General features: G+C 35.5%; 1 non-coding gene across 1 annotated transcript; it reads right to left on the bottom strand.

The window, feature by feature from the left end:
- Positions 1 to 9,741: 9,741 nt before the first annotated feature.
- LOC128284766 (small nucleolar RNA R71) lies at positions 9,742 to 9,848 on the bottom strand. The gene has a single exon (XR_008275188.1). It is a non-coding gene; the product is annotated as a small nucleolar RNA R71 (small nucleolar RNA).
- Between the last annotated feature and the right edge of the window lie 6,217 nt (positions 9,849 to 16,065).

Here is a 16,065-nt window from a genome sequence, read left to right on the forward strand (position 1 = left end):
GAATTTTTCTTGAGTTTTCTTTTAGAAGAGGTTTAACAATATTTTTAGATTATGGGAGTCATATTTAAACTTTTTCTTGCCAAGTTTCTTGAAGAGGAAATTAGAGTCGCTTGAAGGGAGTTGTGAATTCTTCTTGTTTCCAAGGCTTCTTAGGACTTCTACATGCCACGTTCTATCTTTTCCATCCATTTTTTTATTTTCCTTTTTTTATCTTTCTAATCTTTGAATTATTGCTCTATTTTATTTATCTTAGTTATTTATTTTAATTATTTTCATTTTTTTACTTGGATTCGTTTGCATTTTAGGTTGTTAGAATCCAAGTTTCTTTCCAAACGTCTAAAGTACTAAGTCAAATCCGAGACTTGGACAAATCTGCGATCCTCTTCCTCTCATATTTATCATTTGGTATCAGATTTTAGTGTTTTAGGTGTTATTTATGCTCTTATAAAACTGATTTCTAACAAACATTCTCAAAACAAATTTTTTTTACTAGAAAGTTTTCAGAATTTTTTTCAGTGGGTAGACATTTTTCAAATGATATAAAAATTTACATACTGCTTTTTGGAACTATTTTATAATATAAAAATTTCCCACAAAAAAAGTGATTGAAAAAGTGAAAATAGGAAAATACGAGAAATAAATAAAAATTACAAAATATTTTGTAGGTTGAATTTTGTGCCGAAACTTTTCATATCATGTAACGCCCCAAAAATCTGAACATTTGTTTGATAAATTTCGTCAGTAATTAAGTCTTTGTATATGTGGTTAAGTACTCTATTTATGTGTATGAGATCGAGGGTTCAAGTCTTCCCTCTTGAAAATTTATAGTTTATTTTGGCATGACTCCTATCATTGAACTGACTACTTAAGTTTAGTTATGCGTTAATTTGTGTTAAGAATAAGCATGCTGGTTCGATGGTTAAGTTTCTATATACTCTGTGGTCTTGTGTTTGAGTCTTTGCATAAACGAAACGGGGATATGTTTTTGCTAATTTGCAGAATTAGTTTTGTTTTAAAAGAAATTGGTTCCTAAACGTTTATTTTTTTTCCTCTTTTCCTTTTTCTTTTTCTTTTGGTTGCCCAATCACTAAAGTTGCTAGAAATTTTGTTGTTGTGAGCTTGGGTAGGTGTGCATTTCGTTGTTTGTTGACTGGAAAGTTAATTGCGTGTGTTCTATTGTAGAATTTATGTTAAACATCCGTTTTCGTTCATTTTTGGTCGAAGTTGGTTTCAACTTGTTTTGTTTGAATTCGTTATTACGCGATCGTTTGTATTTCTTTTTAGGTGTAAACATCGAAGGCAACGATCTCCAACGTGCTAATTCGAGTAATTATTATTGACTTAACGATAAGTGGTAGTTCATTTTGAGGCTTTGCGTCGAAGTTTTGGCATTGTTAGTTAAGTGTTTATTTGTAAGAATTTGGTCATTTATGTCATTTTAGGTTATGAGATTCTTCTACGTTGCTCTTGCATCGAAGTTATACCAGGTGTGTAATGAAAACCCGAGATTCTGTAAGTTTTGAATGCTGGAAAACATGGCTCCAGACGCCACATGGCCATATGCCAGGCCATGTGAGCCACACGACTGTGTGTTAAGCTGCGTAACTCACTATTTTTGAATTAGAGACACACGGGCTAGGGAAATGGGCATGTCTTCAGGCTGTGTAACTCACTATTTTGAATTAAAGGTCACACAGGCTAAGGACATGAGCATGTGTCCAGGTCCTTTGAGGGGTTGTGAGTCACACGAGTGTGTGCTTGGTCGTGTGATAGACTATGTAATTCACTATTTTGAGCCACACGGGTGTGTGCCAGGTTGTGTAGACTACACGGGCTAGACACCTAAGCCGTGTGGATCCACACGGGCAAGTAGGCCAAAATACTGAAATCTTCCCCAAGGTCATAAGTGTTATAAAAATTGAATGTAGGCCTTCCGTAGGGTCCGTCTGATTTGAATTAGATTGTTGAACTTGATATTTAATATTCTGAAACAAAATAATCAATTATCTATACGTATAATTGATACAGTAACTATTGAATGATAATGATTTGTATTTTCTGATTATGGATTGTAATTGAATAATTGTTTATACATCCTTGATGTTTGACATCTATAATTTGCATTTGCATTGGGTGGGAGTGATATAAAACATGAAGTGCTAAAAGTTTAATGATTTGCCGAATTGAGTGACTAAGCCACAACTCTGTATTTGATTCTAACGATTTATCACATTCTGATCTGGTAGCTATATTGTAATTACTCTGAAATGTGTCATACGGACATGAATTGGTGCATAGGGATGGATGGGTACTTAATACCCTTTATGGTGTTTAGCGGATGGGTGTAGGAAATTGTATCTGATACTGATCTGTTCTACATCTGTATCTGATCTATTCTGTGTCTTACCTAAACTATTATGATATTGCTAAGTACTATCTGTTTCTGATTCTATATATGAATTTGGGCAAGTATTGTCATATTTGTATTACTATTTTGCCTATATACCAGTTGCACACATTGAGTTATAATATATTTGTTGTCTGCATTATAGGTGTAACATCCCATTTTTCAGTGAAATCAGAACAGTGGTTTCGAGACCACAAATTTGACCCAAAAATATAATTTATTTTTATTTCATTATATGTTCCGTATTATAATCAACATGTCGTGTAAAAATTTTGATACAAAAATTTTATCGGTTAACTGTTTAATTACGATAAGGACTAAATCGCATAAAACGCGAAAGTTGAATTCTAGTAGCTATAAGGATTAAATAGCTATGGAATTCAAAACTAGAGGTTCTTATATGGTAATTAGACCATTAAGAAAAGTATGTAAATTTTTCTTGGTGACTCATCCATGGAAATATAAAAAAAGGGCAAGGACTAAATTGGAAATTGCAAAATACTTAATTAATTAAAAAGATGATAAAAGATATCATCTTATTTTATGTCATCTTCAACTTAAAACACATGAAAACCCTAAGTTAGAGAAAAGAAACTTTCAAGGCCTAATTGGGTAAGTTTCCTTGTCCCGTTTTTAGTAATTTTGATATTTTTGAAACCGGGATAGCTTAATCTCTCTATTTGAAGGATTAATTTGAAAAGTTATCAAAGTATGGAAAATGGGTCAAGGATGTATATGCTGAAAATTATAAATTTATGGTAGAAAACAAAAGATTATTGATAAATAAACAACTTTTACAAAGTGATTTTTGATGAAAACATGATTTAGGGACTAAAATGTAAAGTTGTAAAATTTGATGAAAAATTCTAAATTTTTATGAGTACAAGTGCTGTAAATTTTTAATGGGGCTTTGGTTAGGCTTGGAATAAGGAGTAATTTGCACAAGTTTCATTTTCCGAGCCTATGGACGAAACGGGAATTTATGGAAAAGTTAAGGGCAAAATGGTAATTTTTCCTAGGATGAAAATTGAGTTCACTTGAATGTGAAATATGATAAATTGATGTTAAATTTACTCGTATAGATCTGGATAGACCAAATTTGGAGCTAGAACGAGGAAAGATGAAAATGTCAGATTAGTAGATTTTAAGTATACAAACATTGTCGAGGTAAGTTCGTGTAACTAAATTGTGTTTATTTACATGCTTGCGTTAATTGTGTTTATGTAAATTGTATAAATTTCATAAATATGTGAAATTATTACATATCCGATCAAGCACGATAAATAAAAATATTTAAATTAAATGATAATGCCCGACAGATGATAAAGGATAAACAATGAAATGTTACTTACATGCTTGAAATGAATGTGGAATGTGTTTATTGGAATTATATGAATGTTATGGATGTATGAAATAATCACATGCTCAATAATGCTTGAGAAAAATGTTTAAATCCTTGTTGAAAAAATGGAAAATCGATGGATATGTGATTTCTCGAAATGAATGAGGTCCTGCATTTGTTGCTGACGAGATTTAGCTTGAAAAAGTAATCCTATTGACCTCATTACAGAAAGGATTTAGGCCGGATGAGTAATCCTTATATAAGTCCTCTTGAGCATATGTTATGGATTGAATTTAGCCAGGACAAGTAATCCAGATCAAGCTCTTTAGAGCATATGGCATAAAAAGGATTTAGCCTGGACAGGTAATCCTATTGTATACATGTGTGGCTCAAGAGTGTACTCTCTTATATAGTATCTTATGGGTACCACTGGACATGAATTGACGGTGTAACAGCCTATTTTTAGGTCAAATCAGAATAGTAGTTTCGAGACCACAAATCTGAAGTTAAAATATTTATTTTATTATTTTAATAAGGTTTACAGTGGGATAGATTAATTATGTGAAAGTTTCATAAAGAAATTTTACTGTTTAAATGATTAATTTGGTAAAAAGGACTAAATCGCGTAAAGCGTAAAACTTGAGTTCTAATATATTAAAGGTGCTTAATAGCTATAGAACCTTAGAGTAAGGTCCTTAAGAGTTAATTGCACCATTGATAATATACCATTGATAATACTAGTGGACAAATATGGACAACCATTATTGAATTTAAATGTTTTATTACTAAGGTTATTATGGTAGTTTATGTATTAAGTTAATAATATTAATAAAATAAAACCAAAATTTTGTTATTTTCATTCATCCATTGCCAAAATTGAAGAGAAGAGAAAGCTATTATAGGGTTTTAACATTCGGCACATTCATGGTTAAATAGATTAAGATAAGTCGAGTTTAGATCGAGGAAAACGAAAAGTGGACGAATAGCCGATAGTTTTATCCGAGGTTACGAGGTAAGTTCCTATAATTAGAATCGAACTTTTATATACTTGTAATTATTGAAATGAATGTGTATAATGGAAATATTTGAAGTATAAATGCCTTATTGATATAATGTATTAGTTACTGAGCCCTGTTTGAACCGTATAAATTCATTGGATACGAGTGACATGTTATTGGGATTACCGTTTCGGTCGAGCTCTTGCATTTGTTGCGGACTCACCACAGCTCGTAAGAGCTTACCAATATATCAGCTCATAAGAGCTTACTGTTTTCAGCTCATTGGAGCTTACCGTTTCAGCTCGTATGAGCTTACTGTTCAGCTTAATAGAGCTTACTGTTCAGCTCGATAGAGCTTACCGTTTCAGCTCAATAGAGCTTACTGTCCATCAGCTCAGGAGGAGCTTAACGATCATGGCTTGAAAGAGCATATATGATAATGAATTGACAGATTACTGACATTGTTCACTCGATTATCCTTTGAAGTTCTATTAGGTTCAACGGGCTTAAATAATGTTATACGGATAAGCTACGGTTTATAAATGTTACTAATGTTATACATGATATATGAATTTGGAATGATGATAAGCGTTGTATTAATTGATGGTTTCATGTATTCTTACAATGACTAACATGTAATGAATACTTGTGTTTAGGTGTTGGTTAATTGAATTGGTTGCATTTTTGTATTGCTTTAATTATGTATAATGGTAAGTTTAATTTTAAATTATACGGGCTTACTAAGTTATAATGCTTACTCTGCTTCTTTTTCTATGTTTTATAGAGGTTCGTTAGCTCGCTCGTTCCGGACAAGTCGGAGTTACACATCACACTATCCAATTTCTGATTGGTACTCTTGAACTTGTGAATTTGTAAATATGACATGTATAGGCTAGTTTAACGGATGATAGTTATGCTATTTCATATCTTAATTTTGGCATATTTTTGTATATATGTTAAGCCATGTGATTTGGCTTATTTTGATGTTATATTTTGGTTGAATTGAAGTGTTCAATTATGGTATGTTTTATCAAGGAAAGATGGAATGAAATTATGCAAATGAAGTCTTGATATATAGATGTTAGATGAATGGATTATACATGTGGTTAAATAGGTATTTGGAGATGTAAATGGTAAGTTTTGATATGGCTTATAATATATATTGAAATGGTTATTTTGGTTGCCAATTGAGTTGCATAAATGTGGTCAATTATGTTTGTAAATGCTTGTGTTTATAGGGTGGCAAAATGGCTTTGCAAATGACCTATTTTTGTCCACACAGGCAGAGACATAGGTGTGTGTGTCAGCCGTGTGTGACACACGGTTATGTTACACGGTCGTGTGTCCCTTAGGGTACCCTACGAATTAAGTCAGTATACCTTACAGGTTTGACACGGCTTAGACACATGGGCGTGTCTATTGGCCTTGTGTGTCACATGGACTCACACATGAGTGTGTGACTGATCGTGTGACATAAGTTAGTATACCCTCTAAATGGCACACGGCTTAGCACATGGACATGTGTGGCTATTTCCAAGGGTAGACGGGCTAGACACACGAGCATGTGGTTGGCCGTGTGACCCAAGTCAGTATCCTCTCCAGTTTTCACACGGCCTGGCACATAGGCGTGTCCATGGTCGTGTGACACAAGTCAGTATGTATGCCCCATTTTCAAACGGTCTAAGACACAAGCGTGTGATACTTGAAATGTTAAAATTTTTCTAAGTTTATGAAATTTTTAATATGTTACGATTTGGTCCCGAATGCATGATTAAAGCTTGATATGCTTGTTTTAAGTACATAGTGAATGTGAATGAATGATATTGACTGAAAATAGATGTTATCGGATATATGATTATTCTGAACTGAGTTACAAGTCCAATAATGCCTATTAACCTATTCCGGTGACAGTTACGGGTTAGGGGTGTTACATTTGTTGGTATTAGAGCCAGGTTCAATCGATTCTAAGACTAACGTAGCATATGTGAGTCTAGCTATACATGCCATATATAAAACTGTGATAGTGTGATGACTTCTGATGTTGTCTAATGTGGTTTTATATAGTAATGGATCCCAAACGAGCTATAGCGGATGACGTTGAAAGTAATGCGCCAGCTTCCGCTCAGGGGATAGCGCCTATAGAAGCTTTCTTTCAAATATTAAATGAGTGGTTCACACAGTAAATTCGTATGAACCCGGTTGTTCTGCAATCTCTACCTCCACCTGTTCCCCAACCGATTCCTGTAGTTCCTCAAGGTATTGGTCCTCTGCGACTAAATAAACCACATGTTCCCCAACCAAATGTGGATCTTTTGATTATTTTCTCCGTTACTGTCCAGAAAAGCTTATAGTTGAAAAAGATCAACCAGTGAAAGCAAGTAACACGGCTACTAGAGGGAGACCACCCCGAAACACTGGAAATGTGAGTGGTAATCGAGGTGTTACGAGAGATTCAACCGTAAGATCTGAGGCACGAGCACTGGAAACACAAAAATTTATATGCTTTTTTCATACCCATTTCTACTTAAATTCGTGCAAATCCGGTAACTTCTTGTCGAAAAATAATTAAATATTATAAAATAATTAAATTGTGTTAAAAATATGATCATGGTGAATTTTAGTTAATTTTATACTTAATTTTGATTAATTTTGACTATTTTCGACAGATTCACGTAAAGCTCGGTTGACACTACTGAAAGCAAAAAACCGAGAAGCAATTTGAAATATTGAGGCACATTAATTTCTAGCCTAAGACGGCCCTGAAATGTGTATTAATTCATAATTTAATTAATTTTAATTTATTCCCCATTTAATTTGGGTTAACTAAATTATTTTTAATTAATTATAAAGAAAGGGCCCAGTTGAACCGCACTGGTCGAACCAAATTGAGTGAACCGAACCAACCACTAATTGGGCAGCCCAAAACCGTCCATATGCTGGTCCAAATCATTTTAGCTAGTTAAATATGCTTGCAAAAAGGCCCTTGAAAGACTTTCAAATAGCATTCAAACCCCACTTTTAATTGTGGCTTTGTAGATTTCCCCTAGGCTATTTTTAGCAAAGTTGAAAGTCTCAACTTTTGCCAAGTAGATGGCCGGCCATAGGGGGGCTCTTTGGCTGCTGGAATTTTCTATTTTTAGGAGCCACAATCAGCTATAAAAACCACCCCTTGCTGATCATTCAAACCATCCCTCAATCCCACAACATTCTCTCATTCTCTCTTCTCCTCTCTCATTCTTCTCTCCATTTTTTTTCCATCCCATTTCCCTTTTTGTTCAAGTGCCGATTTCTTCTCTTGGGAAAGAGGCTCTCACCAGCCATTTTGGAGCGGCAATTAGGTGTTCATAAGCTACCTTGATAGCCGAAGGCAACGAAGAATGGAGCAACTAGTCAAGCCACAGAGAAACATCGGATTTGCTTCTTGTTCCCTGTCTCTGTAATTTTTGCCATTGTTTTGCATGTTTATGAATATTTATGCTATTAAAACGATTATTTTAATCAATTTAGCTTAAATTAAGTTTGTGTTGGGTTGATTATATTCTGCCTGCTTGAATTGTTAAAATGATGTTTATGCTGTTATAGGCCTCGGTAAATTGCTTGGTTAAGTAAAATCATGCCTAAGTTATTTTTGCAATATAATTGTTAAATAAATATTGAATTAATTATTAAATCATATTGAAATTATAATTAATAGACACAATGCTTAATCAGTGCATATTTATTCTTCTAAGGTAGCTAAAGTTTAAATTAGCATTGTATTCGGCGATACATATGCCTTGCATAATTTGCAAGATTTGTGTGATTAAACTATTTCAAGATAGAAATACCCTGTTACATCACTTAATATTTTATATGCTTATGAAGATTAATTAACCACTTGGATTGACATTGAAAAATGAACAAGAGATTGATTAATTTAATAAGTATGTATGAGCAGTAGTTAGCAAATTACCGAGTTGCCTTGAATTTATTCGTAGCAATATAAACATAAGTTTAATAATTCTAAGTTAAAGAAATGTAATTAATCCAACATAAGTATGCTATCTTGATTAAATCTTATTTGAAATAATGCATTAGAACTCCTTTGTTTTATTTTAATTATTTACTTAGTTTTTAAATAGTTTTTGACCATCTTTTAAAACCAAGTTATTTTTACCTCGCCAAAGTGTTTTACAATTAATTTCATAAATAATTCTTTTTACAGTCCTTGTGGGTACGATAACTCGGCATTTACTTGTCGCTTTATTACTTGTTGTAATTGTGTACACTTGCACACTTTCCGTCGTTCCAAGTTTTTGGCGTCGTTACCAGAGACTGTTTTAAAAAAGCCATTATTTGTCAATTTGTTAGTTTTACATTTTGGTTTATTTTCCTGTTTAAATTTTTAGTTACTTAATTTTTCTGTGATTATTACAAGTGTTTATGAGTATTGACCATATTATTGACGTATGAGTATTGACCAGATTATTGACGTACTCCCTGTAGACCTTGAGATAGAACGAACCTTTCGACAACGAAGAAGACAAGCGAACCAGAGAAGGACTGAAGGAATGAATTTCGAGAATATGAATCAAGGAAATGGAGCAAACCTTGGTCAAAATCCTATCCTTATTGTTGATGATAAGGATAGAACCTTAAGACAATATGCTGTGCTAGTGTTTAATGATTTTAATCCGGGTATTAGGAGACTCAAAATTGAGGTACAACAATTCGAGCTGAAGCCAGTCATATTCCAGATGCTTCAGACAGTGGGCCAATTTAGTGGAATGCCTACCGAAGATCCTCATCTTCATTTAAGACTGTGTATGGAGGTGAGCGACTCTTTCAAATTAGCCGGAGTACCCAAAGATGCATTACGATTGAAACTATTCCCGTACTCACTAAGGGATAGAGCTCGAGCCTGGTTGAACTCATTGCCACCAAACTCAATTTCCACATAGCAAGAGTTAGCCAAAAGATTCCTCATGAAGTATTTCTCGCCAAGCAAGAACGCTAAGTTGAGGAATGAGATCACTGCCTTCCAACAATTGGATGATGAGTCCTTGTATAAGGCATGGGAACGATACAAAGAATTATTACAAAAATGCCCTCATGACAGAATCCTACATTGCATCCAACTTGAGACATTTTATAATGGTCTCAACACTCACACGAGGATGGTAGTGGACGCCTCTGCTAATGGTGCTCTTCTTTCTAAGTCTTTCAATGAGGCTTACGAAATCATCAAGAGGATTGCCAGTAACAATTATCAACGGCGAACCAATCGAGCCGCGTCAGGAAGACGAGTTGCTGGAATACATGAAGTGGACGCTCTCACTTCACTCGCATCTCAGGTATCTTCAATATCCTTAATGCTTAAGAATCTTACCACTAATGGGTCTAACAGTTTTGCAGCCCAACCACCTCACCAATTTGAGAGTATAGCCTGTGTTTATTGTGAGGAAGGACATTTGTTCGAAGAATGTCCATCGAACCCCTAATCCGTATATTACATGGGTAACCAGAACCAAAATTGAGGATGGCAAGGAATGCAATCCAACTTCTATAACCCATCGTGGCGAAACCAGCTGAACTTTTCCTGGAGTAACTAAGGGGCTGGAACTAGTAACAACTATGCCCAACCTAGACCGACCCAACCGCCTAGTTTTTCCCAACAAGTTCAGAAGCCAGTTTAAGCTAAATCATCCAACAGCTTAGAGAATCTATTGAAGGCTTACATGGCGAAGAATGATGCCTTAATTCAAATCTAAGAAGCTACATTGAAGAACTTGGAGAACTAGATGGGCCAGCTTGCAACTGAACTCAGAAACTGACCACAAGGTGCTTTACCTAGTGATACAGAGAATCTAAGAAATCTGAGGAAGGAACACTGTAAAGCGTTAATACTGAAGAGCAGAAAGACAGTAGAACCCAACACCATCGAAGCTGAAAAGGAGCCAGTTGACACTCAAGACTCAGAGGAAGTTCAATCGAGTGTTAAAATTCCAGTTTTACGAGAACCAGAACCTGCAAAATTTGATAAGGTAACCTCAAAACCACCTAATTCTGATCAAACAACTGCGTTAGATATAGGATTGCCACCAAAGACAAATCAACCAGTACCAGTTCTAGCAATAAAACCTTCACCACTCTACCCTCAAAGACTTCAGAAGCAGAAACAGGAAATTCAATTCAAGAAGTTCCTTGATGTACTCAAGCAACTTCATATCAACATCCCATTGGTAGAAGCACTTGAACAAATGTCAAACTATGTCAAGTTTATGAAAGATATCCTATCAAAAAAGCAAAGACTTGGAGAATTTGAGACGATAGCTCTGACGAAGGAATGCAGCGCATATCTTCAAGACAAACTACTTCCAAAGCTGAAGGATCCTGGATGTTTTACCATACCTTGCAACATTGGAGCAACATATTATGGTAAGGCACTATGTGACTTGGGTGCAAGTATAAACTTGATGCCTATGTCAATATGTAGAAAGTTGGGGACAGGTGAAGTTAAACCTACTACAGTTGCACTTCAACTAGCAAATCGATCCTTAGCGCATCTAGAAGGAAAGATTGAGGATGTATTGGTACGTGTAGATAAATTCATCTTTCTTACTAACTTTGTGATTCTAGATTTTGAAGCAGACAAAGAAGTACCAATTATCCTAGGAAAACCGTTCTTAGTAACTGGAAGGACCCTTATTGATGTGCAGAAGGGTGAGCTTACGATGCGTCTTCAGGATGACCAGGTAACATTTAAGGATTTTAAGTCTATGTGATTTCCCGACACGATTGATGATTGTTCTGCAGTATCCGACTTAGAGGATTTAATAGTAGAAAAGGAACTCAACTCTGTTGAGGATCCACTAGAAAGAATTTTGACATCGGACCCTCCAAATAATGAAAAGGAGAATGAGTACTTAGCTTTGCTGGAGGCTAATCAAAGGGGATTTAATTCGCAATCCTGTTTTGAATATTTGGATTTAGAGAAGAGAGAGTATGCCCAACCAAAAGCGTCAATCGAGGAACCACCTAAATTAGAACTCAAGGTCTTACTTTCACATTTAAAATATGTTTATTTAGGTAAAGCTTCTACTCTGCCTGTGATTGTTTCAGCAGAATTGATTATTGAGCAAGAAGAGAAACTTATCTTAGTCTTGAAACAATTCAAGAAGGCTATCAGATGGACCATAGCTGATATTTGTGGTATTAGTCCATCTGTATGCATGCACAAGATTATCCTGGAATATGGAAAAAAGGGACGATTGATGGATAATGAAGACTGAACCCCATCATGAAGGACATGGTGAAAAAGGAGATTATCAAGTGGTTAGATGCGGGCATCATTTATCCCATCTCAGACAGTTCGTGGGAAGGTCCGGTCTAGTGCGTGCCAAAGAAGGGAGGTATCATAGTTGTAGAGAACGAGAATAATGAGTTGATACCAACTAGAATAGTTACGGGATAGAGGATTTGCATTGATTATCGGAAGCTGAACAAGGCGACTAGGAAAGATCACTTTCCTTTGCCGTTCTTGGACCAGATGCTGGATAGACTCGAGAGGTGAGACTATTATTGTTTTCTTGATGGATACTCAGGGTATAATCATATTACAGTAGCACCGGAAGATCAACACAAGACGATGTTCACCTGCCCGTACTGTACATTTGCATTTAGACGTATGCCATTTGGTTTATGTAATGCACCTGCTACATTTCAAAGATGTATGATGTCTATTTTTACTGACATGATTGAGAAGTACTTGTAGGTTTTTATGGATGACTTTTCAGTATTTGAAGATACTTATGATGATTACTTAGCCAATCTAACTAAGGTACTAAGGGGATGCGAAGAAATGAACCTCGTACTCAACTGGGAGAAGTGACATTTCATGGTACGAGAAGGAATTGTTCTAGGGCATCAGACAATGAGACATGGGATCGAGGTAGATAAAGTGAAGGTAGACATTATTGAGAAGCTTCCACCGCTAGCATCTGTAAAGGGTGTTAGGAACTTTTTGGGCTACGCCAGTTTTTATCGAAGATTTATCAAGTACTTCTCCAAAATTGCTAAACCCTTATGAAAATTATTAGAGAAGGACACGACATTCAAGTTCAATGATGAATGCTTAAGAGCTTTCAAGGATTTGAAGAGTTGATTAGTTACGGCACCCATAATCGTCACACCAGACTGGGATTTGCCATTTGAATTGATATGTGATGCAAGCGACTTCACGATAGGAGCTGTCATGGGCCAGCGAAGGAACAAAGTTTTTCATCCCATCTACTATGCAAGCCGAACTCTTACAGGAGCTCAACTGAACTATACGCTAATAGAAAAAGAGTTACTTGCTATTTTATTTGCTTTTGACAAGTTTTGATCTTATCTTGTAGGCACCAAAGTGATTGTCTATATGGACCACTCGATAATTAAGTACTTACTTGACAAGAAAGATGCTAAGCCGAGACTGATCTGGTGGGTGCTTTTACTTCAAGAGTTCGATCTAGAAATTCAAGATCGAAAGGGAGTAAAAAACCAAGTAGTAGGTCACTTGTCCAGACTGGAGCTGCAAGAAGGGAATTGTCCTATTATACCAATTCAGGAAACGTTTCCAGATGAATACATACTGAAAGTAAGTCATGTCCATAATACCCTTTGGTTTACTGATATTGCTAACTATTTAGCTTGTGGTTTGATGGCAATTGATAAGACGTATCAACAAAGGAAAAAGTTTCTTCACGATATGAAGTACTATTTCTGGGAAAAGCCATATTTGTTTAAAAAGTATGCAGATCAGATGATTAGGAGATGCATGGCAGAAGATGAAATACAAAAGATTTTATACCATTGCCACTCAGCTCCGAGTGGGGGACACTTCGGAGGTACTCGTAAGGCGGTCAAAGTATTGCAAGTTGGATTCTTTTGGCCCACACTATTCAAGGATGCATATCTGTACGTAAAGAGCTGTGACCGATGTCAAAGGGTTAAAAATGTCACCAACAGAAATGAGATGCCTTGAACAAACATCATTGAGGTAGAATTGTTCGATGTATGGGGTATTGACTTTCTTGGTCTTTTCCTTCGTCTTTTGGTCACAAGTGTATATTGGTAGTAGTAGACTATGTGTCCAAGTGGGTCAAGGCTGAAGCTTATCCAACAAATGATGCGAAGGTTGTAATGAAGTTCTTGCAGAAATACGTGTTCACAAGGTTTGGAACCCCAAGAGTGATCATTGGTGATGAAGGGTCCCACTTTGTGAACAAGTGGTTAAAATGGTTATTAGACAAGCACGGAGCGAAACACAAGGTTGCAACAGCTTACCATTCGTAGACAAATGGTCAAGCTGAACTGGCAAATAAGGAGATCAAAGGCATACTTGAGAACGTAGTTTGCCCAAACTGACAAGATTGGTCCAAAAGGCTGGATGATGCTTTGCTGGCTTACAGAACAGCATACAATACACCTTTAGGGAAGTCACCTTACAGGTTGGTCTTTGGGAAAGCATGTCATCTACCCTTGGAGTTAAAGCACAAAGCTTACTGGGCTCTTCAACAGCTTAATTTGGACCCTAAGCTCGCGAAAGAGAAATGGATGTTCCAACTTAATGAGTTAGAAGAGTTCCGAATGTTCTCATATGAAAATGCCAAATTACTTAAAGAAAGACTCAAGAAATGACATGACAAACACATTTGAGTTCTAGAATTTGAAGCAGGTCAGGAAGTATTGTTGTTCAATTCTAGATTAAGGTTCTTTCCAGGTAAGTTAAAATCACGTTGGTTCGGTCCATTTACGATTCATCAAGTCTATCCATATGGAGTTGTTGAACTCTAAGGTAAGGGAGGTAATTTTCGAGTTAATGCTCAGCGCCTGAAACATTATTAGGGAGATAAAATTGAACGGGATAAAATCTCGTTCATTTTATCTAATACTTAATTTCTCGTTTTTATTTTTGAATAAATGATTTAGGGTATATTTGTAACATCCCGAAATAGGGCCTAGTCGAAATAGTGGTTTCAGGACCACAAATTCGACATCAAAATATTTATTTTATGATTATTATGAGGCTTAAAATATGAGTATATGCATTATTATGAGGCGTAAAATATGAGTATATGCATTATTATGAGGCGTAAAATATGAGTATATGCATGTGTTAAAGTTTCATGAAGAAATTCTAAGTATAAGGTGTCCAATTGGAAATTACGGACTAAATTGAATAAATTTCAAAACTTGGATTCTAGAAGCAATTTGTATGAAATTGCTTTAGATTATGAATTAGAAGGTCTTGGAGAGCAATTTTCCCGAATTCTAAATTTTTGGACAAAAATGGGCTTGCATGGATGAAATTCTAAAGAAAAGGAATAAGGGCATTTTGGTCATGTCATTTTAATGAATTAAAATGGGAAAAATCAAGCCAAAATCAGCCATTTTCTTCTCCATGGCTGCCAAAAATTGAAGAGACACTGTAGCTAGGGTTTTCAACATTTTCAAGCTTAATAGTAAGTGCTCCCAAGCCCCGTTTTTAACGTTCTTTGTATTTTTGAAATCCCAGAAGCTTGATCTCTCCATTTCTACCCAAATTTCATGCTAGGGTTCATGTTTAAAAATTTACCCATGCATGATTTGCTTGTATTTTGATAGGTTATGGAGGAATATGAAAGATTAATGTGTGTTAAGCATCTTTTTCTAGTTGATTTTCATGAGAAACCCTTATAGGGACCGTTTTGGAAAAAGATGTATATGTGTGGTAGAAATGAGAAATTAATGGATAATGTGGGCTACCATAAGAAGGAAAAGTGTTTGGCTAGGCTTGAGTAAAATAGAAAGTGCATGTGTTTTATTATATGAGCCTAGGGACTAAATCGTAAAAATGTCAAAGGTTAAGGGCAAAATGGTCATTTGGACTGGGGGTAGATATTAAACTCAAAACGCATAATGTAGTGTATTAATGAGTTAATTTTGTTGATATAGACCCCGAGGAACAAATTCTGGAGGTCGAACGAGGTAAACGCAAAGTTTCAAAGTAACCGAAACACAATCCCGAAAAGAATACCAGGTAAGTTCAGATAACTCAAAGTAAACCTCTAATATGTATAATTGTATGATTTATGAATGCATGATGATTGTATTTTTTGTTTGCATGAATATCGTAGAAATGCATACTTGATGATAACATGCAAAAATGTTTCGGATGAGGTTAAAAAAGGGGAATTCGATGGACAAACCCTCTTTGACATGTGAACTGAGATCCTGCATGTGTTGCAGTAGAATTTAGCCCAGATAGGTAATCTGTGATCTCAACTATGAAAAGGAAACTAGCCTGGACGGGTGTT

The sequence above is a fragment of the Gossypium arboreum genome, chromosome 11, assembly GCF_025698485.1.
Source record: "Gossypium arboreum isolate Shixiya-1 chromosome 11, ASM2569848v2, whole genome shotgun sequence".
Taxonomy (NCBI): domain Eukaryota; kingdom Viridiplantae; phylum Streptophyta; class Magnoliopsida; order Malvales; family Malvaceae; genus Gossypium; species Gossypium arboreum.